This window comes from Hibiscus syriacus, unplaced genomic scaffold, assembly GCF_006381635.1.
Source record: "Hibiscus syriacus cultivar Baekdansim isolate YM2019G1 unplaced genomic scaffold, ASM638163v2 tig00110937_pilon, whole genome shotgun sequence".
Taxonomy (NCBI): domain Eukaryota; kingdom Viridiplantae; phylum Streptophyta; class Magnoliopsida; order Malvales; family Malvaceae; genus Hibiscus; species Hibiscus syriacus.
Genome location: NW_024062922.1, coordinates 652,610 through 665,513, shown reverse-complemented (window position 1 = coordinate 665,513; position 12,904 = coordinate 652,610). Strand labels below are relative to the sequence as shown.

At 31.8% G+C, this 12,904-nt stretch overlaps 1 pseudogene; it reads right to left on the bottom strand.

Annotated features, from left to right (window-relative positions):
• Positions 1 to 5,037: 5,037 nt before the first annotated feature.
• LOC120147295 lies at positions 5,038 to 11,039 on the bottom strand (annotated as a pseudogene).
• Between the last annotated feature and the right edge of the window lie 1,865 nt (positions 11,040 to 12,904).

Sequence of the window (12,904 nt, the reverse complement as noted above, 5' to 3'; positions counted from 1 at the left end):
ATAGATATAAATGATTATATGAACATGTAATATAAGTTATGTGATGAGGATTTATGTTTTTATATGTCTATGAGAAGTATGTGCTATGTGATGAATATATGAGCTATGTGATCCTATGAGAATATGAAAAGAGATATGTGAACATGTGAATTATATGAAAAGTGATATGAATTACATGAAAATAAACTATGTGACTATATGCACATGCGATATGTGACAGAAGAAAAGTAATATGTGATCATAAGAGCAATGAAAGTGTATAAGTGAAAATGCCTATGTTATGTATATTGAGAGCTAGAGGTATAGTTGGCATGCCAAGAGTCGAGGGTTTACCTATGTTCTAAGGAACATATGGGCAGTTTACCTAGGTTCTTCGGGACCTATGGACAGTTATCGAGGATCTTTATGACCTCTGGATAGTTACCGAGGATCGTTATAACCTCTGGATAGGTCCTTCGGGACATTTATACGAGTTGTGGTGACAACATAGTGGTGCACAACCTCAATAGACTCACGTATCTACAATTCTCACATGTGTACATGGGCTAATAAGAGATAATATTGAATACAAGGTATGTTTTGGGATATGAATTATATGACATGATATATGTGTGTTAGTGATTATTGTATATGTTATAAGATATATGATTGTACAAATGGTAATTCTAAGATCATATGATAAAAGGAATCAATGATAATGATAAGAATGAAGATGATGATACAATTGCTTGTGTGTATGTGTTTTATAATAGGATATATGCTTTACATGACAGGATATATATATGTGTTATATTGCATACGCGAGTACATGTTAAAGTATATGTGAATGAGTATAATTGATTAACACGATGATATAATAAGAAGTCTATCAGATATATAATATGGATATAAAAGATCATAGGAACAGGAGATAAGAGATATGAATGATAATGACACATATATGTATGTATGTATTTGTTACATATAAAAGTATATGAGTTGTAAGAAATGATCACTAGTAAATGTTTACATTATATGTTTATTGCCTCACTAAGTTATAGACTTAGCGTGTAAGTGATTTACACGTAGATTTCGAGAAGAGTAAAGAGCAATGTGGAGCAAAACATGTCAGTTCTCCTTACCAAAGGTCAGATCAGAAGAAAGGTGAATAATATGTATTTTAATATATGAAGTTCTAGTTGGCATGTATTCAAAATGATATATTGTATAAGCTCTGAATAGTTCTTTAAATGTTCTGAATAAGTTATATGGATAAAAATTTTAAATGTTTTGAAAAGGTCAATGTGATACCTCGGACTTGAATCCGGGTCAGATACGGGTTAGGTGTGTTACATTTAATGGTATCAGAGCTATGATTTAGCTGATTCTAGGCTAAAAATGAAATCAAAAGTGTTTTAAAAAGTATATATGCCAACACAAAGTGGAAAATTTTCTGATATGATAGAGTAAGGAGTGTGATGTCTTGTTAATAGAGTTAAATTGTTATGTTATATAAGATAAGTGATTATGTAATAAAGTAAAATAAGTCCAATGATATTGAAGTATGTGAATGATATAATAAGAAGCTATGTGATAAGAAGATATGTGTTTATGTAATATAAAAGTGTTTATGTGATATAAAAATGTATATGTGAAATGTCATGATAGGTGATAAAAACCGTGAGCCTATATGAATATGTGATATATGTGATGTATGGGAAACATAAGAGAACGAGAGATGACAATGATTTACATGTCATATGAACACAAGAGAAGTGTTATAAGGTAAATGACATATAATTATGAAATCATATGGAAAGTGAAATGCGCATGTGAATATGTGAAATGATATGAGCACATGAATATATGAGAGCTTCCAAAGTGAAGCACAAGGCAATAAACCTGAAGGTAATAGCATGGCTCGGACTACAAGCTTAGACATAAGAAGACTAAAAAGAAATAATTTAAAGTTCGATGATTATCTGGAAAAATAAAACAACCCCAGAATCTCTAAATTCTATTTGATCTTGTTAAAAGCTTTAATACCAAAATACATGGTTAAGAAATTACGAAAATACCCTTACGAGGTAAACATGACCAAAATACCCTCGAAGTGTAAAATGATTATATATTATGACCAAATTGAACTAAGTGGAAGTATTGCATGTATTCGAATTGTGGAAACGACCGAATTACTCTGGAAACTCCGAAGTGATCGGATAAACTTGACTACTAAATGACCTAAGTACTCTGAATGACGTAGAATTAAACGAATGAATTGGATAAGTCTGGAACCTTGATGAACTTATATGTAATACATCCATAAGGGTTTTGAAATGCGTAATAATCATGTCGACATTTCAGAATACCAACGCAATATAGAAATGAAATAAATACCATTGGAATACATGTTCGTCTCCTTAAGAACCATTTAACAATGATCCTGATATTGATCAGTTCATCTAGTGCATTCAGTGTTAATAATTGAATAATAGTGATGTATCACGGTACGAATGATTTACAAGTATCATAGTATTGAGACTTGTAGCTTAAATGGGACTTGAAATCCTATTAATTCAAAATTATTAAATCTTGAATTTCAAATAACTCTGAATGGATATATCTATTAAATTACTAGAAAATATACATAGGCTTGGATTGAAAATAAATTATCGAAATATCGTCGAGCTGTGGAATATTAAAGTAACTTTGATATACAAATGACTGAAATACCCCTAAAACCCCAAAAAGAGTCAAACACTTGGAGTTTCAAGGTGACTGTAGTAAATCACAAGTACGGGAATGAACCAAATACCTTCATGACTAAGAAATAAGTGAACGTTATTGGATAAATTCTAGAAATACTGAAAAACCTGAGTATGGTATTGCTCATAAAAGGCTGGGGGAGTACGACTCAAGTATGTTGATCATCTTGGAGACTGTTGTAATTCATAAGTTGAGCTAATATCATCGGAATAAGTAGAGTTCCTTAAGATCCATTCAACGTTAATTTGACAAGAGTTGTATGCATTGAAAAATAAATACCCTGGAAGTGTAACGATTTGACCGGTCGACAGGCATCAGTGCTGGGAGTTATTAGTTCGAGTTAACTCGATATCTTGACAAATTGACATGAATCTTAAATGCCATGAATCATCGTTACTTCCTTATTGGATTAAATTACTAATAACTCTTTAAAGATCAAATGTCTAAAATGCCCCTGATTTACCTGAATAATAGGAACACGCATGTTATGTCTAAACCTTCAAAAAATTTGATATAAAGATTCTGAATACCTTTATAATTGCATAGTACCTCCGAAAAATATCCAAATAGTTTATGATCTTGATAAATTACGTTTTGAATAATTGATGAATTTGTCAATTATTAAACCCTATTATGGGAATCTAATTTCTAAATTTAAATCAATTTACAGAAGTTCATAACTTCTTATCTGATAAATACCAATCACATCCGAATAATATTTGGAACCTCTAGTGTGTTCCCTAATCACATGGATGTTTTATCTGATTTCTGTTATGATCTCTGCTCTGATTTCTGATATCTCTGGATTCTGACTAAAAATGTTTTTAATTGGGGTACTTTGGGATCTGGTATGAAGACTCTGGCAGGTTCAGTCGCTGTTGGTAATTCCACCGACTGATAAGTCCTATCTCTAGCAGGTTCAGTCGCTACTGGTAATTCCTTGTATATGTTTAACACCGACTGATAATTCCTTGTATATGTTCGACACCGACTGGTAATTCCTTATGGACCTAAGGAAACACTTGGGTAGGCTTTGGAGCCCCAAGAATCTTTCTTGGGTAGGCTCTCAGTCCCCAAGGTGCTCCCTTAGGTTATGCAGTTCTGGGGAGCTGCATATGTCGTTCGGTTAGATGGATTACTTTGGTTTTTGAAAAATACGTTTTAAATTGCTACTGTTTTAAAAAATAATATGTACATTTTCACCGGTTTTGTGGAAACACACTATACATTTGATTCTGATCTCCTGAACCCAGTTATCCGAAACATTTCCTTTGATCTGAAAGCTTACTGTCTTTCACTATCTGTGATATCGGTGGGACCTCAGTTTAGCATAAAAGTCTGTAGATGTCTGAATCTTTAAGGAAACATATGCTTATTTGTTATATGCATGTTCATCAGCATCAACTGGTAGTATTGTATTACTGAGTTTTTCAAAGCTCACTCTGTTACTCACCTTTTCAAGTTTAAAGGATTGAATCAGTGCAACTATTGACATCAGTATGAGAGTTCCATCGGTGTTGCTTGCGGAGTACGGTGCATATGATTATGGGGCATATAGGTTTTAGTTTGTTTTTATATTCGAGTCTGGAACTTATTTTATTTCTAAATATTGATAAATTTTAATTTTGTATTTATAAATTATTTTATGATGTTTACATGTTTTAAATTTTTTTAATTTTCCCGGGATTTTTACGATTGGTCGTTCCAATGACCCTAACGCGACACCTCGAATTGCTTGCGGAGTACGGTGCATATGATTATGGGGCATATAGGTTTAGTTTGTTTTTATATTCGAGTCTGGAACTTATTTTATTTCTAAATATTGATAAATTTTAATTTTGTATTTATAAATTATTTTATGATGTTTACATGTTTTAAATTTTTTTAATTTTCCCGGGATTTTTACGATTGGTCGTTCCAATGACCCTAACGCGACACCTCGAATCAGATCAAATCACCCGTATCGGTCTATCATCTGTGGGTGTTACAGATCATATTAATTTCTTTTTCTTTTTTGAGTATTTGGACCACCAACGTTTCACTTAGAGACAAAAAACTCTCTATATATGAAAATAAGTCTTTTAATCTAAAGTGAGAGCTAAAATGCAAATAATAATAATAATAATAATAATAATAATAATAATAATAATAAGAGACAAAGTGATTATTCTGTCAAATGTTAAAGATATTTTTATCTTAAGATAAGCCTTAAGAGCCAAAATACTCCAAAATAAACAAAATAATAGGCAAAATCACCATTTTAGTAAATGTTGGGGGTTAATTTTGGCATAATTCCTATTAGATATAAAATATCAATGTCTTAAGTTTATTTAAAGAAAAAGAGATTGAAGACATTTGTGAATCCTTATCCAAGGATGCATGCAGCATATCTTAACTCTCTCGTTAAACAGCTACTTTATAGACATCTTAATCTGAAGAATCATACAAGTTTCGCCCACATCGATCACAAATTGTAACTTTCATCAGAGAATCTTTCGGATTCGCCTTCTGCATTTTCGGTAGATCAAGTTCCAGAACATCTTGCAGCACCTTCGATCCTTCTTTCACCTCATCCGGACTGCCAACACATTCATCATAAACATAAAATTAGTGTCAAAAGATGATTTAAAGGCTCTTCAAGTATAAAAATGTTGGCAGCAAGTAAACAGTAGTATAAGAGGATGATCATGTCTTATACCAATGCAAGTAACTAGAAAAGTAACACAACAGCAATCGAGACTATCCGATTCTATATTGTTTTCTGTGATTTCTATGCAAAAGACACATTAAGGCAACAGAATATTAATGGAGAAGAAATAAAAAAAATGCATAAAACTTGGCAGAAAAATGGCATAGGGCACATCAGAGATGGCTCTTAGCTTCAAGCATGGAGTTCCATAATCTCTGTGACATCATTCATTTAGATGTTGCACCTTAAAATGAAATAAAATACTTCGCATAAATAATCCTGAACACATTAAGGCTTTTCTCAAGTGAGAATGAAATTTTGTTCTTACTTTGTAGTTTAACCATTAACAGATCTTTCATTCTCACTCATTTCCATCCTTCATGCTAGACAACGCCTAAGGAAAAATTCAGTGGACTCCTGATGACAAATATTTTCGGAAAGATGGCAGATTTACTGAATGTGTGAAACAATCAAATGTGCAAACTCGTACCAATCAATCTTAGCACCAATATGGATCAGCGCCCTCAATCTATCAACCTCATTATGAAATACCATCTCCCTTCGCATGTCATACAGATGTTTTACAGAGATGGGCATTCACATATACATGTCAACATTTTCTACACGTTTCTTTGATTTGCTAGTCTAGGGTGCTAGCAAAACGTTGAACCTAAAGTGGACCGATGGACAGAAAACTATAAGATAATCATCAAGTATTTCTCCTTACCTCATGCAAAGTGGGGGAGTCAACCGTACAATGGTGTCGTGTGTGGGTTTGGCAAGAACTCGTCTTTCTTTCATTTTTAGACAGATATCATATGCCGAAACAGGAAATAATGTTCTGCTATTGAACTCTACGGCGGTGAATAAACCCCTTCCTCGAACTTCCTTAATGTAGCTTGGAAATTTCTCCTTAATCTTAGCAAGCTGACGCAAAAGCTCTTCTCCTAAACGGGCAGATCTATGAAATAGGAAATAAACTCGTAAATAAATATATACATCTTTGGGAAGAAAAGGGAAAATGGATGCTGAGGACAGGGAATATTTTAGTTCTTTTAAGATGTTGAATACTCTCCATTTTAAATTGTAGAAGTCCAAATATTTTTCCAGTAAACAGCATGATTTCCAACTTTCCTTCTTCATATTTAATCTTGGTAATGCAAACATTAGGCAAGAATTTTCAATACCTCTCAGCAAGTTTCTCCACCTGGATTACATCTAGTGAGGCAATGGCCACCACACTGTACAAAAGGATTCCCCCCGAAGGTGCTGAGGACAAACAACAACAAAATTGCAGTTAGCTTTTACATAACAAAACGATACTGTAAAACGACCGTCATCTCAAATAGCATAAAGATCAGAAGGACATTTTAGGCTTCGGAGACAGTTATAATGGCAAATTAAGAGCATGTGCATAAAATAGAAGAAAAACTACCAAAATTCTTTGAAAGATGAGCTGTTTAATGATGGAAGCAACATAGGACAACTACAAACCTTCCATGTTCTCCAGGTAGAATGCAAAGCATTACATCTTTGTCAGCAAGCACTGCACTTACCGGTATTACGCCACCACCCAAAGCTTTTCCTAGTATCTGAGTCAGTCGATCAAATATTATACATCTATCAAAGAGAAGTTTATAAAACATTGGAGTACATTGATTTAACAAGAAAGGAAGCTTGAAAAAATTAAGCATAAAACAGAGCATGTTGAATGAATGCATGAATCTAGTAGTAGCAAAAAGTTAGCAAGCGGTCTGAGAAGTTCCATACCAAGATGCTATCATACGATTACAAATTTCAGTAGTCATCTCACGATTCTAATCGAACATAAAAGCTATTTTTAAATGCCAAACTCTAATAAGGGAAGAGAACAATTAGTTAAATGAGACAAATGGTCAAAGAATACAAATTTCTATTCATCCTTAAAGCGGATAACAAACAGTGTAAGATTTATGTTTTAAATGCGAAACTGTAATACAAAGGAAGAGAAGAATTAGCTCCATAAAACAATCAATCCACAAATGAGCAGTGAACATAACTTTCTATTGTTGCTGAGAGCAGATAACAATGTAAAAGTATACAGTATAAAGAATCTATAATAATACTCTACTCTCACTATAATCAAAAGCAAATTATGAGTTATGTATTTTTATATATCATATATGTACATCCATGTTTGGAAAGTAAAATTTAGAGAGAAAGGAGTACAGCCATCTTGACTCACATTGAAGCAGATTACAGATACTACTAAAATTAATATACACAAGGTAAAAGAACATGTTTGATTTGTGTCGATCAAACTTTCAGTCGGTATTTCATTATTTTAGTAGTGACTCAATCTCCTACACATTCTAATATTCAGTTTTACATTTTTCCTACAAGAATGAGAAAAAGGCTCATATATGTTTGATGCACTTATTAATGGCCACTTTACTAGAATATCTACAGAAACCAAAGGGGATTAAGTTGTGGACCAACAGTTATAAAATAATTATAAATCCTTTTAGCATATTCAGTCAGCAAAATTAATTTAAGTACAAAAGATTAGAACTAAACACTAATTTATGCGCATAAAAAGTACAGGAATTTCACTAAAACTTGGAAGTTGTAAACGGCCTTACCACAACATCTGGACGAACACCTTCCCAGTCACAAGCCAACATTTTTCCTGACCGTGCTAGGCCACTTTGTATCTCGTCAGCAATCATCAAAATGTTATATTTCGAGCAAAGATCTCTGACAGCTTTTAGATAACCTTCAGGAGGAATTATAACCTATAAATGGAAAGTAATAGAAAAATAGAACATTGTCAAAGAATGATGGGTCAAAAGCAATAACTGTGAACGGCGCTTGCTTTGATAAAAAGGTTCTCCCCAAAGATATTGTGAGAAAGGAAAGAATTATGCGAATTTTTTATGATTTCTGAATCAATTTAAAGATTGGATTGTAACTCTGTGTCAATGGGAAACCTAGTTTGTAGAGAGAACCCTCCATCAAAAGGCCTCAAGTTCAAATCTCCTCAAATTAACAATCAACGTACAAGTCATGCAACTGTATAAGATAGTTAGGATCCTTGGAATTTTTTTTCTTGAAAGATTGGTGTTTTTTTTTGGGGGTAGGGGTGGGAAACTATGACAACTAGCAAGTTATAGCTTGCAAGACTAAAAACACTATTTAGCATTACTTATACATATTGTCAACCATGAAAGAGATGAAGAAGCTGCTTTCTAACTACTTAACAGCCAATAAATGTTTTGATAATAAACTTACACCAGCCTCTCCTTGAATAGGTTCAAAGAGAAATCCTGCTATTCTGTCTCCATGTTCTGCACTCAAAAGAAACATGTAATGTGTTAAAATAGAAGAAAAATACTCTTTTCTGGATATTTCAGGACATTGAGGATATATTGAGAGGGGATGAACCATTTAAGATCCACAATAATTGAAGCCTCTTAAGCATCCAATAAAAAATAAAATTTAAAAATATTGGACTATTCAAACCTTTAAATGTCTTCTCGAGGGTAACAGCATCACCAAAATCAACTTTAACATGACCAGGCAACAATGGCCCAAATCCACGAGTAGCCTCATTGTCACAGCTCATAGAGATGACAGCCAATGTGCGACCGTGGAAGCAACCACAACAAGAGATGATAATAGCCTGCAAATGCACAAATTTTTCAAGCGATAAAATAAATAAATAAAACTTAACGGGATATATATATATATATATATATATTATGTGTGTGTATACAATATATAGCAAATGCACAAATTTTTCAAGCGATAAAATAAATAAATAAAACTTAACGGGATATATATATATATATATATATATATTATGTGTGTGTGTGTATACAATATATATATAACACCAAGTCAGAATGAATTCTAACAATATAGAACACAAGCCGCCATCCAAAATCGTAAGTGTTTTGCCACTAAATCAGATAGAAGAAGAAAACCACAAGCTTTCCATTTCCAAAGCTACATTTCCCCTTGTATAGTACTCAAGCACTTGCATATGAGATCTAAATTGGACGAAGCTAAATAGTGAATAAATGCAATCAGAAGTACCTCATCCACTAATGCCCCCACAAAACCACCCTACAACAAGGTAAAACTGTACTTTCCCAACTAACGACCTTACAGCTGGAAAGGGGATATATTTGGCACACAACAAAACACCAGTTAGCAAAGATAGAAAAAATATACCTCATCTGTGGGAATATTTTTCTTCTCATAACCCCATTTCCTTGCCAACTTCAGTCTCCTCCACTCCTTCAGCACCAGTGTTCATGGGAAGCACCATCTCATACCCAAGCATACTTGTCAAACGCTCAGCAAAAACTGGAAACCTGTCATTGTAGAAGGCTCTGGAACTGAGAGTGAGTCTTTCTGCCTGTTCTTGAAATGCTTTGATGATCTTTGGATGACAATGTCCCTACAGTGGGAAGTAATGACAATTAAACTAAAGAGAAAGCTAAATTCAAAGTTCCAAGAAAAATGCAAATGGTGGATTTCTTCCATTGTACTCTGTCTTTTGACCGAGGATACTTGGCAAGAGAAATTCCCTCCTCCTCCCTAACTCCAATGAATAACAGGAGGGAAAATGCAGACAAAGGGAAAAGGTAAAGAGGCACCTATAGGGATACTACAACATAATTTAAACACTGTTTATACCTGATTAACAGCTGAGTAAGCAGATAGAAAATCGAGATATTTCTTGCCTTCTGGATCCCATATGGTTGATCCCTTTGCTTCAGAGAATACAACAGGAACTGGGTGGTAACTGTACTTGAACAATAAAAGCAATTTTGCTAACATCAAGAACAGGCAATATAGCTATCAATATAACGTGCAAAAAACCCAAATAACCACAGATTAACCAAAATGTAGTTAAATTAAAAAAGGGAAACTTCAGAGAAGTCTGAAATAATATCAGCAGTGGAAAAGCTTTATGGTTTGCTTTTGAATACTTGAAAATCAATCAAAAGGTTCTTAAAAAAATTTCATTGGTCTAATTAATTGAGTATACATATATAGCCATGGTGTCAATCGTGTAATTAAATCAACAAACTTGAATAGAAGAAGTTCAAAATTTCCACCCCAAATCAACAAAGACAAAAGCTTAAAGCTAATGAAACAAAAACACCAATACAAATAATAGTCGATGCGTTTCAGATAAAGTTAAGCAAAAATCAAAACTGAAACCATGAATACAAGTTATAATATATGCTTTTCAGATCAAATTAACCAAACCCACCCACCCACCCACCCCCAACAAAAAAAAGAGAAAAGACGAATCAAATAAACCCAGAAGAGGAAGGAGAGAGAGAGAAATAAGAGAGAAAAGAACTAACTTGTGGGCACTATATTCCTGTTCAAGGTTGATGAGATGGTTAGAAGAGGAAGAAGAAGTGCCTTGAGCCAGAACACCATAGGTCCTGCTTGTTTGGCTCACTCTGCTTAGCAAAGACAGTAAGGGTTTCCTCGTTTCCGCCATTAACAATAACCCGTGACACCGAGTTGTTATCTTTTCTTTTTCCCTCTCTCTTACTGAATTGGAAGATTAGACAAGGTGACGTTTTTATAGGGTGCAAAGCAAAGTATTATCTTTCTTGTAATAATAATCATAGCATTAAAGGTGAGAAATTGATGATGATCATACCTTCTATTACTATAATCTTAAAAGAAAATAAACAAACAAACAGAGAGATGGGAAGGAAGGATAAGGAAGATGGAGTTGATTACACGTGAGATTCCATCCAAAATATTCTGATCGCCGCCGGCAGCTGCTTTCCAAGTCTTTTATTGATACAAGTAATTCGTAGAGGTAGATGTAGTTATTTTTTGGCTTAATTGGTATGAGGTCCTCAAACTTATTAAAAAATTAATATGGCCTTAAAAACTAAAAAAATATACAATTTGACAATTTGACTAATAGATTCAAATATTTATTATTACGATACTGATGTGATAGTTAACGATTTTGACTTGATAATCTATGATAGATGATGACGTAATAGAAGAACTTAATTGATTTTTACAAATTTGAAAGACTATTTATTTATTAGAAAAAGAAAAATTATTTAAATTTAAAATATAAAAATATAAAAAGTTATTAATAAATAAATAATATTAAATTATTAAAAAATACTATTAAAAATATAGAATATCACAACTCAAAAGCTATAAAATGTTGATTTATAAATTATTAAAATAATATTAAAAATTTTAAACACTTTTATAGAAAGATATTTTTATTTATCTCTTGTCAGTATGATACTACTACTAATTATATAATGAAATTATATTTTTTATATTTTGAATAATTTTTAATTCTTATACTATAAATTATAATAAAATTTTTCAATTTTTCAATTTTTTCAATAGTCCAAATAAATGATGACCAAAATATGAATTTAAAAACTCAAGCAAGATAAATTGTATATTATAAACTAATTTATTATACGATAGGTAAAGACTTTTAAATAACCCTTAAAATTATTTGAAATGTGATTAGATTTATAGTGATGTGAATAACTTACTATATTCTTAATTATGTTTAGATACAACATTCGTAAGTCTTGCCTAGTCCAATAAAAATGCTTCGTACAAGTGTTGACGATAAACATGTATAATAATAAAAACATGCATAAGTTGTAAGTTCAATATTATTCTTCTTTTAAGCAAGAATTATTAAAATAAAAAATATATATACTAGTTTTATTATTTTGATTTTTATAAATATATTTAATTTGTAAATTTATATGCCATGTATGCATATAAAACATACTTTTTTATATTTTTTAAGTATTTATTATTTTTAAAAATATATATTTTGTTATTTAATATTTTATTACATTTCTCTACTTTTTTTTTGGAATTTTAATAATATTTTTGTACTTTCTAATTTTTTAATAATTAATTAATATTTTTATATTTAATTTTAAGAATACATATACAATATTGATTAAAGTGTGCCAAGCTCGAGACATTATTTTATTTATCATCCAAAATCGGAACCATATGTTTACAAACTCAAATAGATGTCAAGCATTTCACCCCTTCTCAAACTTTTCTTACTTTGATCCAAAATCTTTCTATCCACATTAATACCAAAACTTTAAAAACGACTCAATTTGATCCTCAAACTTATTTTTCATTAAAGTGCTATTCTATAAAATAACCTATTATTAATATCTTTTATATTTTAAACTTTTTTTGGATTTTATAATTTTTTTTAATTTCATCCTGAAAAAAAAATTCTAAAACCAAAACAAAGAAAAGTTAGGTTAAAATATTATTTTGATCTAATTATAATATGAACAAAGTCGGTGAGAAACACACTCCATATGAACACGATGACAATAACTTAAAAGATGAAAAAATCAACACATGCATAACACGAATGCCTTGCAATTTATATAAATATATAATTTCAAAAATAATCACACACGCTAAAAA